The sequence below is a fragment of the Gallinula chloropus genome (assembly GCF_964237585.1).
Source record: "Gallinula chloropus genome assembly, chromosome: Z".
In the NCBI taxonomy this organism is placed as follows: Eukaryota; Metazoa; Chordata; class Aves; order Gruiformes; family Rallidae; genus Gallinula; species Gallinula chloropus.
The window spans coordinates 71,372,377-71,385,345 of record NC_140089.1 but is presented as its reverse complement, the minus strand read 5'-3'; the positions used below and the strand labels follow the sequence as shown (position 1 = coordinate 71,385,345).

The following is a 12,969-nucleotide window of genomic DNA, read 5'->3' as shown; positions in this document are numbered from 1 at the left end:
GCATGGAGCTCTCAAGCATTGACAAAATACTGCGGTATCTCTCACCATTAAAAACACTATGAAGCTGCTGTCCTAAGTGATTGATCCTATCTTTCCTAGGATCTGTATTACAATTCCCTCCTTTCCTACTCATATTAATTAATTTTGAGATTGATTAATTCGAGTTTGATATTTACATTAAGAGGAAAACCACAGGGAAGCAATATTGTTACTTCTTTCCTTATGGAGCTTTGCCATAGTGGTCAGCTATTTATTCTTCAAACATTCAGCATGGCATTTCCTTAATTTTCAAGAACACATTTGGATCTCATTATTGAATGTAACCACCAATTATATGCAATTATTTAAAAAGCACTCTTTTATTATGATTTATTCTTTTTATAGTGTCATGCACAGATCAAGATCTGACTGTGCTTCGGACTGAAGAAATTTACCACAAAAAATACTACATTTGTGCATTCACAATTGCAAGATATATAAAGGAATTTGGTTTTCAGTTTATTCAAAATCCTCCATTACAATCCTCCTTTTGTAATCCTCTGAGAAAGAGGTCTTCCTTTCAATTCTGACAGCCTCTGAAAGCATTCTGGACACATGAAGTGAGTAAAGAAGTGCCTGTCTTCATATTCTGGACAAGAAGTCTATACACACTTTTTGCATGTAAGTTGAAAGAAATGTGAGTTGCATTAGCATTATAAATTCTAATGGAATTGTGAAGTTTAAAGCTATTATATCTGAAAAATACCCAGGGTACCTATGGAAGCCCTTTATCCCTATTCATTAATATTACTGCAGTAGTCTACGGTCTAAAAGTCCCATCTGATGGCTTAGAGCCTCGTTATGTAAGGCACTGTACATGTAGTGCTGTAAAAGCTTCCAGTGGAGACATGTGAGAGGCTACTGGCAATGCTACAGACGACAATAAAAGACAAAATGGGAGAACTGGAGTAGGAGCTCTAAAGAAAGAACATTGTGTCATGTGGCCCAACTGTAAAATAGAAAAATTGCATGCAATTATTTCCCAAGCTGAGTGTGATGATGTGAAAGGGAAGAACTAATGATGATGCACTCTGCTTGTTAGAGGTTTTTCCTTCCAGGCGCTCAAGGTTACAAGAAGTGCTTTTCACTTGGATTATGTTTTTTTCCTTCCTTCCACTAGAAATGTGATGGTTACAAATAAATTCCGTACACAGGGAGTTAATAACACTCCAAAGACATTGTGGAATAATTTCAGTTACTAATGCCAGACATACAGTCTTGGCAATATTTTTTTCCTGACTTCAAGCATCCTGTATTGATTGATTAATTATTCTACCAATGAACTAACAAATATTGACCTTATAGAGTTGAGCAGCATTTAGCCAAAAGTCAGTAATCTACATTGATCACTTAATGGAACATCAAAGCTCAGCATCTCTGACAGTTTTATGTCATTCAGCAAAAATCTGTCTATGCTTTGATGATACCTTGACCTTTCTTATTAGGCATCCTTGGCAGAGAACTAAAAGCAATAATAAAATTAAACCTGTGGATAATGCTTTGTTATCTGGAGTGAAACAGTCACTGCTACAGGATGCTCCCTGCAGATTTACCTACCAGCAGGGGTAGTATTTCTTTTTCAAACTAAAAATATAATTTTCTAGTTATATGATCAGGCAGCATGCTAGACAAATGTAATTTTACCACATTGGAGTATTAAGAAAACAATGAGGAAAAAACCACTTGTATGTGTATTTAAATACACAAAAAAATCCACAACAAACACAACCAAACCCCAATCACATACACACAACTTCAGAATAAGACTGTGAAGCCTGTAGCCCTCTTAACAGCTAGAGATCTGTCTATGCAGCTGTCACAGCAGGAATTCAATTCAGCTTTGTCTGTGCACAAGAGCTATTACTAACATCCCTGGATCAGGTACACAGAACAGAATTATTGCTAACAGCCCTGATCAGGTACACAGAATACCCTTGCTAAGCTTATTAACCCTGATTCTGGGGTATGTTTTCTACCTCTAAACCTAGCTAATGTGCATTTTCACACACAGCAAACATTGCAATCACTTATGACTGAAGCATAGACATACCCCAAGGGGATTGGTGGGGTGCAGTAGCAGCTGAATGGGGAAGGTTTCTCACACAGTTTCCCACTTCAGAGCAGCAAAGTCTCTAAAGCCTTCTCTCTACATTAGTGCCTAGCACCTCAAGCCAGCTAACCTCACTTCTTCAGGGTAACTAATTGCCAATGCTTAGGGCAGGAAAATATTAACAGCTGCCCTAGTATTATTAGAGTCAGGAGTAAACTTCATGCCAGTCCTGAATAACAGAAGTGGGATCCTAACAAAGAAAGCATCAAAGTTAAACTGGGATGGAAGGAGAAGATAGAGGACTTCCACCTTCATTTTTTGAACCCCAGCAAGTAAAGTAGTTCCTCCCCTTGCAAGAAACAAGTCTAGAAAATCCCTTTTTTCCGTTTTTCCCAGAGGACTCACCTTAATCCACTTGTCATTATTCAAGTACTACTTGCACAAAACAAGGAGCTGTAGAAAGCACCTTGGGAACTGGCATTTGCTTACTAAATGACTTGTGAGAGTAAGGTGAGAGGTGCTTTCCATGCTGTGAAACTTCTTGCTTCATTAGGCTGGTATACAGGCAAAACTAGTTCAGCCATTCCTTCCCCTAATTTCCAAATCTGTTCTTTTGATCCCTGTCTAAAAGGGGTCAATATACATCACAGTGATGACTCCTGCTACCTACTGTTGCAGAAACAAACATGTGAGTATCATCCACCTGAGTTGTGACAACTGTTATAATTCTACAGAAAGCCAAGAGAAAATGCAAAGACTTTCAGTCCCAAAGCTGGGGAAGTTTGTATGATCACAGTAGTCTGGTGTAGAGTCCTGATTCAGTCCCACTGAAGATATTCCTAGCCTAAGTCAAGATTGTTACTGTAGACGTGCCTTAATGACAGTTACTTCTTATTCACTACAATTCATAGTTTTAATTTTTCTTAATGGTTTCACTGGGATCTCATGTGAAAGTCCCCATTTTTCATGAAATCTTTCCTTTTTTACTAACATAGCTGCATCCAGGTTGGGTTTTGTCTTGAATGATTGTTTTTCACTGATGATTTTTCCTCTGTCTTCTATAGATGCATTGGTAATGATTTCTTGCTGAATTCTATTCTTGGCAAATATTTTGCCAAAATGACATTTTTAACTGGTTGCCAATGAAATTATGTGCTTGAGTTACCATGAGAAAATGGTGTAGTTCAATATGAAAATAGATTATGGTTTTGATTCAATAAAACCCTGAACATTTTGCTTCTATATCTGCTGATGACGTAGCCCAATTAAGGGCATCTGCCTTTGTCAGGCCCCACCTGGAGTACTGTGTCCAGTTCTGAGCTCCCTGGTATAAAAAGAACAGGGACCTCCTGGAGAGAGTCCAGAGAAGGGCAACGAAGATGATTAGGGGCCTGGAACACCTCCCCTGTGAGGAAAGGCTGAATGAGCTGGGACTGTTTAGTCTCGAGAAAAGAAGAATTAGGGGGGACCTAATTAGTGTTTATAAATATCTTAGACATGGGATGCAGGGGGAAATGGCCAGCCCCTTTTCAGTGGTCTGTGGGGACAGGACAAGGGGCAATGGCTGTAAACTGGAGCATAGGAAATTCCTCACCGACATGCGGTAGAACTTTTTCACAGTGAGGGTGACAGAGCCCTGGGACAGGCTGCCCAGGGAGGTGGTGGAGTCTCCATCTCTGGAGATATTCAAGACCCATCTGGACGCCTATCTATGTAATATGAGATAGGGAGCTGCTTTGGCAGGGGAGTTGGACCCGAAGATCTCTCGAGGTCCCTTCCAACCCCAACAATTCTGTGATTCTGTGAAAACAGATATCTGAAAGTTCCAACAACCAGCAAGCTTTTAAAAGTTCATCTGATGGAGAGATGAGGGGTTTTTTAAATGATGACATTCGGTGTCTAAATACAGTCACACTACTTAGAAAATGGACTTCAATTTCCTCAGTGAAAGTCATTGGACCTGATAGTGTAGCCTGTGAGCATTGCAAGGAAATTAACAGTTAGTATAAATCAAAGTGCTATAGATATCCACCTTCTGCAATGACCAGGTACAAAAACAATCTCAGTATTTTACATTCTATCTTAAGGAATAATTGCCTCTTACAAAACCTTTTCTAAAGGAATAAAATCATGGAGAAATGAGGTGTAAGTTCATCACACCTGTCCATCTCCCAGCCTTAAAGCAGGATCAACTCTAACTTGGTTCATCATACATAAATCCTGAGGGCTAAATGCACATTGAAGGGTAAAACACATAAAAAAGATTTAGCCTCTGCCCAAGACTTCTAACTATTAAAGAAAAACAGTAATAAAAGAGGAAACCCAAAGGGTTTTTTTATAAAAATTCAGAGATATTCTCAGTTCTAGTTGCTCAAAACCAAAATTGTGTTGCTTTTGATATTAAAATTCATTGTGTATGGAGATGCACAATTCTGTTTCTTTGTTTCTATTATATTAAGATTTTCATCTGAAATTACAGCATGGAGCAGCACTCTGGAGAACAGACAAGATGAATTCATAAGTTGTCTAAAATCTAGAATAATTACAAAACATTTTACCACACACAATATAGATGAAATCGTATGCTATTGTCAGTATCTGGAATAAAGGGCACTATTTGTCTACTGCACTACAACAGATATTCATGTCTGCACATTCGCACGACCATACACAGTGAGAGTTACAGAACCGAAGAGATACATTATATAAAACCATTCCCAAGTGATGGAAGTATTTTTTAGTCACCCTGTCATCTATTAAATATTCTTTGTGCACAGATCTACGTTGAGTAACTAACTTGGTCTAAAATAAATTTTATTGGTTTTCTTTTCTTGCATGTTAATTTACTTTTAAATATTCTAGAGGTACCCTCTTCAAAATGGTACATTCTGTTTCTATTTTACTGTATTCAGCAATCAGTGTCGATTACCCTTGGTAACCATGGCAACCAGGCAGCTAACTGTTCTTAAATCTTCATTTGTCCACTACTTTTACAAAATACTGTACGGTTAAGAAGGCATTCTTACGAAAGACATAAGAAAAAGCTAGACAGAAGAAATGCATCCCCCTTTTAACTAATAATGTGATGGAAGCGTGTTCAGTGAAATAAACATTCTCTTTGGGATTTAAATGTTCTTTAGGATTTTGTAGTAAAAGTAACTCCAGCTTTTTCAGGATCTTCAAGGCTTCGCTATACTCTAGCATCATGCATTTCTTGTCTGTACTTTAAATCTTCCCAGCAGACCTCTGGGATCTTTCCTCACATTAGAAGTTTGCCTTCTGTAACAGTCTGCTTCTAGATTACTACTAGTACCATAAAATAATATCTAGAGAGCCTAGCACAAGCATAGTTCTCCTTTGATTTCTTTTGACAGCTTCAGAGGTTAGTAATCTATATGATGGTACAGAGAAATTTTAGCTGCCCCCGTGGTTTGCAAGAGCTCTAATCCAGACATAAAAAAAGAGTCTTATTTGTGTGAAGAATCAGTGATTTGGAATGAACAGGATAGATCAACATGCAGAGAAACTAAAATTGCCATCCTGTGAACTGAGAAGACTGGAGAAAAGGCTTTATTTTTCCTATAATCATGTAAATTGGTAATCAGTTATCAACAAAGTAACCTTCAGGGAAGGAAAAAAAGATTAAAATTTGTGTCCATCTATTCTGTTTGGACAGAAGAGAAATCCTATTTCCTTTTCAAATAAGAAGTACTGAAAAAAGATAAGTATGTAAAAGATTCTTCGACCAATTTTGGAGGGTGATCTCATCGGGAACACATTTTCCCGTCGTTGATGATACAATAAATTGAGCAAGCTTTGTTGTAGTGTGCAGGAAACATTTCCTTATCACAACTTTCTTATAAAAATACATTTACTCAAAGTAGTATGTGTTTACATACATCAAAGAGAATGCAGTCCAGTAAGCCACCACATTTTACATTCCTCTTCAGATATCTGCATCCATAGTCTCTCTTTCTCACAGTCATGCACTTTCTGCCACTGTGCATTTCTCTAACAAATGCTTGGTTTCCTTTTATATAGTGAGAAATATTTAGATGCGCTGCCTTTTTTTGAGCAAAATTGTTACCTTCTGCACATGAAGCTACAAAATACCAGCTTGCAAGATAAGAGGACACAAAAGCTATAGTGAATTAAAATTGGCCTTTCAGAATGGAAACGTGGGGATTTTTTAACCCCAAACAGACATCTGTACACACTGTCCCTAATAAATCTCATAGAGTACTTTAGATTTGGTTAGTAGAAAAAATAAGTTATAGTTACAGTGCCTTGCAATACTTCCACCTCCACAGGCAGAGCTGTAGCTGCCTGGCAGCCCTATGTGTAGCCATGCTTTACCCATGCAATATAGGGAAATGGGGAACTCTGCACAGAAATGTCATACACTTTGGGCATAGGCTATTGGCAGACTTTAAGATTTGGCCCCAATTATTCTCTCTGCTCTTTTAGATTGGGTATATGCTTTGCTATGATTATTGAAAGTAGCTGTTAAGTCAGCCAGTATCACCAATAGCATATGAGCACCCAAATTCTGCTAAGAGATTGCCTTCCTTCTGTTCCAGTCTTCCAAATCACACTACACTAACTCCTTCCCGACTCTAAGTGTAACCATGTATCTCATAAGACCCTAGTTTCATTTACTTTCTTTTAATTTATGATCATCAGAAATGCTTTCTCTGTGACACAACAGGTAAAGAAAAGCATATTCTGAAAGCATATAATTTCTAATTTACTAAGAGTTTTTTAATTTTATTTATTTTTCCAAAGGGAAGAGGTTATCTATGATGTCATCAGACCTGTTACTGAGATTACTGTGCTACCTTTGGAAGGATATCAAGTGGTCCCACAGGTAATGTTTCAGGGAAAATTTTAAAACTCCATCTAGGCTGTAGCTGAACCCTTTTCTATCACTGCAGCTCAGCTGAAGGCATGAAATATAATGGTAAATGTACATTGGAACCCAGTAAAAGGCCACTATAACACTGTCATTGTCATACCATTACAAGGATTTTATAATGTACAGCTACTGCTTTTCTCAATTGACATCATATAGGGCTCAGGTAATGGAAAGAGACATGGAATATAATGCATTAACTAGACGCTGGACAGGAAACAGTGAATGGATCATGAATCCAGCCCCCTAGCTAAAGCAGTCAAACCTCTGAATAGCAGAAAGACTAATGTTTTGAGCCATTTTCCCTTCCAGACATAAGCCAAAAAAACCCAGTACTGAAGTGTTTTCGTTTTCTGGCTGCCCACCCTATTGTGAAAGCCAGCCAGCCATGCTCAAAAGCATTTGCTTTTAAATGAATCATGGCAATACAATAAAGATGCAACATGCAGATTAAGTTCAAATCAATGACAGAAGCCAGGACTCACATCAGGATGTTCAGAAGTGCAAAAATTGCTCACAGTCAGAGAAAGTTCATCCAATAATGTGCCACAGGGGGTGAACAGAGAGCAACACGCTAAGTTCAATGTGATGGCCTTGGTGCTACTGCTGTTCTCATGAGCAACTTTTGGAATTTAGAAAACCTGTCACTGTTGATAAAATTTTCACCCACACAATATGATGGCTGTTTAAAGCAGTAAATGTCTGCTACCATCTTCTTAGTTCTTTGGCTAGGTTATGTACTGTTAATTGCTAGGCTTCATTCAGTTCTCCAACACATGAATAAAATGTGTTTTACAGCACTGATGGCTTTAGACAGTGTGAAAAATAGAGGTAACAACTACATAGTTCTCCACATGCTGGAAGGTTGTGAAGTTCCAGAGAACTGCAAGCTTTACCTCCAGTTTTATGCAAGAATCTGGAGGTTTCCCTGTGGTACTGAAAATATATATTTTTTCTCCACAAGCATATCTAATTGAGCACATGAAATGTCAATTTCCCTTTAAGCCTCTCTCTAATGCAATTGCTGCCGTCTGCAGAAGGCAGTGGTGGGAATGAAACACAGCCAGAGGTCCACAGTCAAAACTAAAGTTCTCCGCTGATTTTTTTTTTTTTTTTTTGGACTGACATCTATACCTAAATTGTCTTTCAGGGGCTCAAAACCAGTGTAAATGCATTCCCCATTTTTTCAATTTTAAAATTAAACATTTCAGTGTAAAAGATATCAGCAAACTGTTTTTTCAAAAGTGGTGAGAATGTAAAATCTCTGAAAATTTCCTGTGTCACATCTTATTCTAACCAATGGTCCTTAACTAAAAGAAAATAATGATCTAAATAGAAATAGTAATGGTACCCCTGGATCATACTGTCATGTATGATGGTGTTTCCTGGAAGCTATGAACTGAACCTTTAATTTGTGCCTAGAGCTAATTAGGGGGAAGAACTGCTACTTTTTTTTGTTAATAAAGAACTCTCTCTGAATTATGTTTTCATAATAAAACAAATCAAAGCTAAATAGTACCATTATACTTCTTTTAAAGGTATGTTTTATTTTCCAGGAAGGAAGATGGATCTCCTAGAAAGAAAGGAAGCCTTTTCTTTCAGAAAACTATCATATTTTTCCTATGCTTCTGAGTAATTTGCTCTGCATTTAAGCATCTGCATTAGCCCCTAACCTTCCAAAATGTTATACACAGTTTACTGTATATTTTCCATAGCAAATTCTGGTTTTTGATGCTTGCGCTGGTAAATCTTACCACTGCTGAAAACTAAAGTAATTGACTTTTGCAGCTTGCATTTACCTTTTTCTTAAGTTATATTTATAGCACATTTTGCAGTCTGTGCTGCCTTGCAATCTGAAAAGAACAAATATTCCCACTGTTCATAGTGGTTTTACATTTACTTGTATTAAGAATGTTTTATGCTGGTTTGGAGAACAAAATTGGCTAGGATTTCCCAAAAAAAAATCTTTCCATGTTCTGTCTACTCCTTTAAGTATTGTCACTAGGTTGGAACATGGTGCCATTTTGTAGTGGTCAATATAAAGACGAAACCCAAATTGCATTTCAAAGCACAAAGACGTCATCCTTCTTTTAATATTAAGAAGTAGCGTGTACACAACACCAAACCCTTAACCTGTATGCAAACGTTGGGTGAAACACCCTGGCTGGGCGCTGGTGGTGCTAAATGGAGGATGGTTATTCCCTGTTCCACAGACATGCCACTGAGCGGCAGCACCATCTGATCGCAAATCGGAGAATTCTTACAACCTGGTGGAAAAATTCACATTGGCTACATAGTCAGTGCCTTTAAGGCTTAAGACTTCATAAATATGCAAGTATAAGATATACCTGGAATATTTCATTCTTCAGATTCTGGCTATAAGTAATAAAAAAATGTTTACAGTCTCTGTTTATGTCTTATTGCTTATAAATATATTCTGTGAGACGTGGAAGGCTGTAATGCACAAATAATTTTAAAACCCAGAAATCTTTATACCCTGTTTATCAACAGAGGGATACAATTAAATTGTGTGGAAGTGTAATTCCCTTTTTTTCCCCAATTTCAGAATATGTCAACTCAGATCATAGTTAGCTATGCCCATGCATAAAAATAAACTATCAAGATTGAAAAAAGGGATCAGTTTGCAGAGTTCTCTGTGTAAGGACATGTTCTTTCTCTCCTTATATTAACCAGAGTACCTAATATCTTGATCCTACTTAGCTGCTTGTTAGAAAACTGTAACCGCTTCATGAAGACTTTCTTTGTTTTCAGAATTGAATACACTGTGTACATATCCTCCTGGGATTTAATGATCAGTATGAAAAGTCAGGACATATGGCACTTTATTCTTTCCATGAGTTCTGGCCTAATTTCCCCTTATTAGGAATGCCTTATCAGATGGAGATGGAGTCTAACCTCACCACTGAGAAACACCTGTAAGATAATTTGGAGTCATATTACCAATAAAACTGTAGACAAAGATTTCCTCCCTAGAAAATTAGCATTTCCATCCGTCTCTGAATGAAATGACAGGAGGTAACTCCTCTGCATATCAGATATGCCAGAAAGAGAAACCCTATTGCAGTAAATCTGAAGAAAACTCAGGAGTCACCACCGAGCTAATTGAATCAGGGATGATACAATCATAAGAGATAAAAACACATTAAATAGATGAGGGTATTTTACAATACGCTATGTGATTTAAAATTCACTTTTTCCCACAAGAAGGTAAACCATGTAGCCTGAATATGGATGTTATATTCTTAGCAAAGTTTTAGATTTCAAAGTGTAATTAAACTAAGAGGAAACTGCTTTTGAGTAAAAGATGAAAAAAAAAAAATCAAAACCCTGTGCATCTTTCCTTTCCTTTTCTTCCCATTCTTTAAAAAAACCCATTATTAAAACATTATAAGGGATAAAAAAGTAGTTTAAAAGAAAACCAGTAGAAAAACCTTAAATGAAGCTACACTTTTTGGTAATTTATGATTTTTTGACCTTTGAGGGTTGAATTCCCCAGCTTATTTTTCACTTATGTTTGCACTAACCAGTTTCAATGAATCCCTATGTTTTTTGTTACATTTCTATCATACTGTACCTATACTTTACAGGCTGTTCTTTGTTTTCCAGTACTGTCATGCTTTATAATGTGATAAATTTGTCCTTTGGTTTTCTGGCCGAGGCTGGCCTTTCATAAAACTCATATGATGCAGTTTAAGGTCCCTACCCATCTGCTACCTAACTGAGTTTTCAGAGTAAACCCCAGATATGTGGACAATTCACATACACAGAGGATGTTTTTTTCCCATGCTAGAGGAGGACATCAGAAAAATAAGAAAAATAAAGACACTTTTCTCATCATTCAAGACCAGAGCTCCTTTGGATCAACATAGTTTTGACTGTTTCATTTCAGAGTGAGAAGAATCAACTGAGGATGGGCAATGTGTTAGCAGGGGCGTAATTGTAGCAAATTGCAGAAATATTTCGAACCACTTACGATGTTCACATAGTTCATCCTCATTTTCATTGTCTCAGCAGACCGGTATTTCCTTTTGGTAACTAACCCTGAGCAGATTATAAGACTGAGGATGAAATGGGAAATTATTTGGCTCATAATTGTATTTCTCTGAAGGCATCAGCCTACAGATCTCTAAATCTTCAACCTGTTTCTGTCTTTAAAGGTTAACTATTAGGTGCTCTTTCTCTTCTGCTTGAGGCGTGTTCAGCTGCATGGCACAGGCTGGGTTTTTTCCATTTTAATCAGATATACTTCATATTAAATATACGCTAATTACTTAGAAATTGGGATGTAAGAACTACTTGGAATTAGACTTCTTATTTATAGTTCCAGATAGTTGCTACATCCTGTTTTTGTATGCTTCTGAGTTAAATCCAGAAGAAGGCTACTGTTTCACAAATATCTTGTCTATGAATTTCGTCCTCCTCTTGAAAAACTGATCCAGAATTCTGACTTTTTCTTATGTTGCATGTTGGTTATACATGTTTACAGGCCCAGGTTACTACAGAACAAATTAACTTACATTCCTAAAAATGGAAGGCAAAGACAATTAGGATGAAAATTAAGTAAAATGTGGTGTTTCTTGAGCACAAACATACCATATTAGAGTTCATTTGCAAAGAACTTGGAATGATGAGGAAATATAGAAATTCAGCCACAAAATTAACCTTGTGATTGCCCTCCTTTGTAGTTACTTACGTCAGAAATAGAAGCTCAGAAATAATAGCCATATTGTCATGAAGCTAAGGCACCATAATGTCAGAACATCTGTGTATTACTTGCTAAGTTGAAAGAGTAGTTACAGTTAGTGAATTAATGATAATGAAATTGCATTAAAATAATAATAAAAATAATAATAGAACCATCCTGAAATAGTGTAGTTACATGGTAATGGACATCAGTGGAACATACTTACCCTTTCCGGATTTGTTCCCAGATTCTCATGATATCATGCAGGTCTCCAGTTCTGTACCTGCCTCAGCAGATTTAGTCTAGTCAATAAAAGAATTTAGTCTGTTCAGTGACGGATGGCAGAGTTCATTTGCCCTTTGCTCTGTACTTGTATAACAATGTGAAAGGGGTGGAGCCATGATCTGGGAAAGATAGTAATCAAGAGAAGGCTAGTATTACTGCTACCTGCTGCACAGCCTGAATCAGAGCTCAATATTTCCCAGGAAAGAAACTTTTGGAGGAAGGTGATAGATCACATGAATTCTTCTGTCAAACTGCCTTAGGAACTCATCCCGTAAACTGAGAGTCCCTGCTTCAAAGAACGATACTGTTTCTAAAACAATATACATTCAAAATTCCTGAAACTTTCCATCACCTGCAAATATAACTAAATCCCTGCTATCCTATCTCTGAACCTGCTTACAGCCTGGTGACATGCAGGGATGCTTATCCACACCTACACATTTTTATTCTAGAGAATTACAGGTGCCAGGACTATGTGCCAATCTGCCAAATCTCTATTTTTGATCACGTTTGGATAAAATTCAGGTACAGGCTGCCCTGGGACTTCAGATGGATAGCTATGTATCGGCAGAATGAAAGGAAAATGTTAGAAACTAATGGTGCAGTAGATTAAAGCCTACCTCTTTCCTCAGGTTAGTTTGCGCACTTTCTATAGTGGCCACCCAAGAAGCGGGAAAATAAATTGAAGTAAACTCCATATACACTCCTTTTTTCCACTTGCATTTTATCCTGGCATTAGCAACTTGGGTCATATAGTTAGGATATTTCTGAGATCTCTTTATCTGAGTAGATTAGTCAAGAGATACTTTAATGCAACTATGTACATATTTTGAAGGAAATGGCACACCTTTAATAGGCTGTTGTGTTTTCTATGCAGCTAAAATAAAAAGCACTAAGTACAAAAAGAGGGATGTGTGCATTTCCTTGACACTTAAAACAGCTGAACAAGCACACAGAGAACACGAGAGCTTGAGAAAT

At 37.3% G+C, this 12,969-nt stretch overlaps 1 long non-coding RNA gene across 1 annotated transcript in view; it reads right to left on the bottom strand.

Moving 5' to 3' along the window:
* LOC311203451 overlaps positions 1-11,994 on the bottom strand; it is a 38,889-nt gene extending 26,895 nt beyond the window's left edge. Inside the window, exon 1 of the long non-coding RNA XR_014617969.1 lies at positions 11,933-11,994. This is a non-coding gene — a long non-coding RNA (uncharacterized lncRNA). The remainder of the gene's footprint in view (positions 1-11,932) is intronic.
* Between the last annotated feature and the right edge of the window lie 975 nt (positions 11,995-12,969).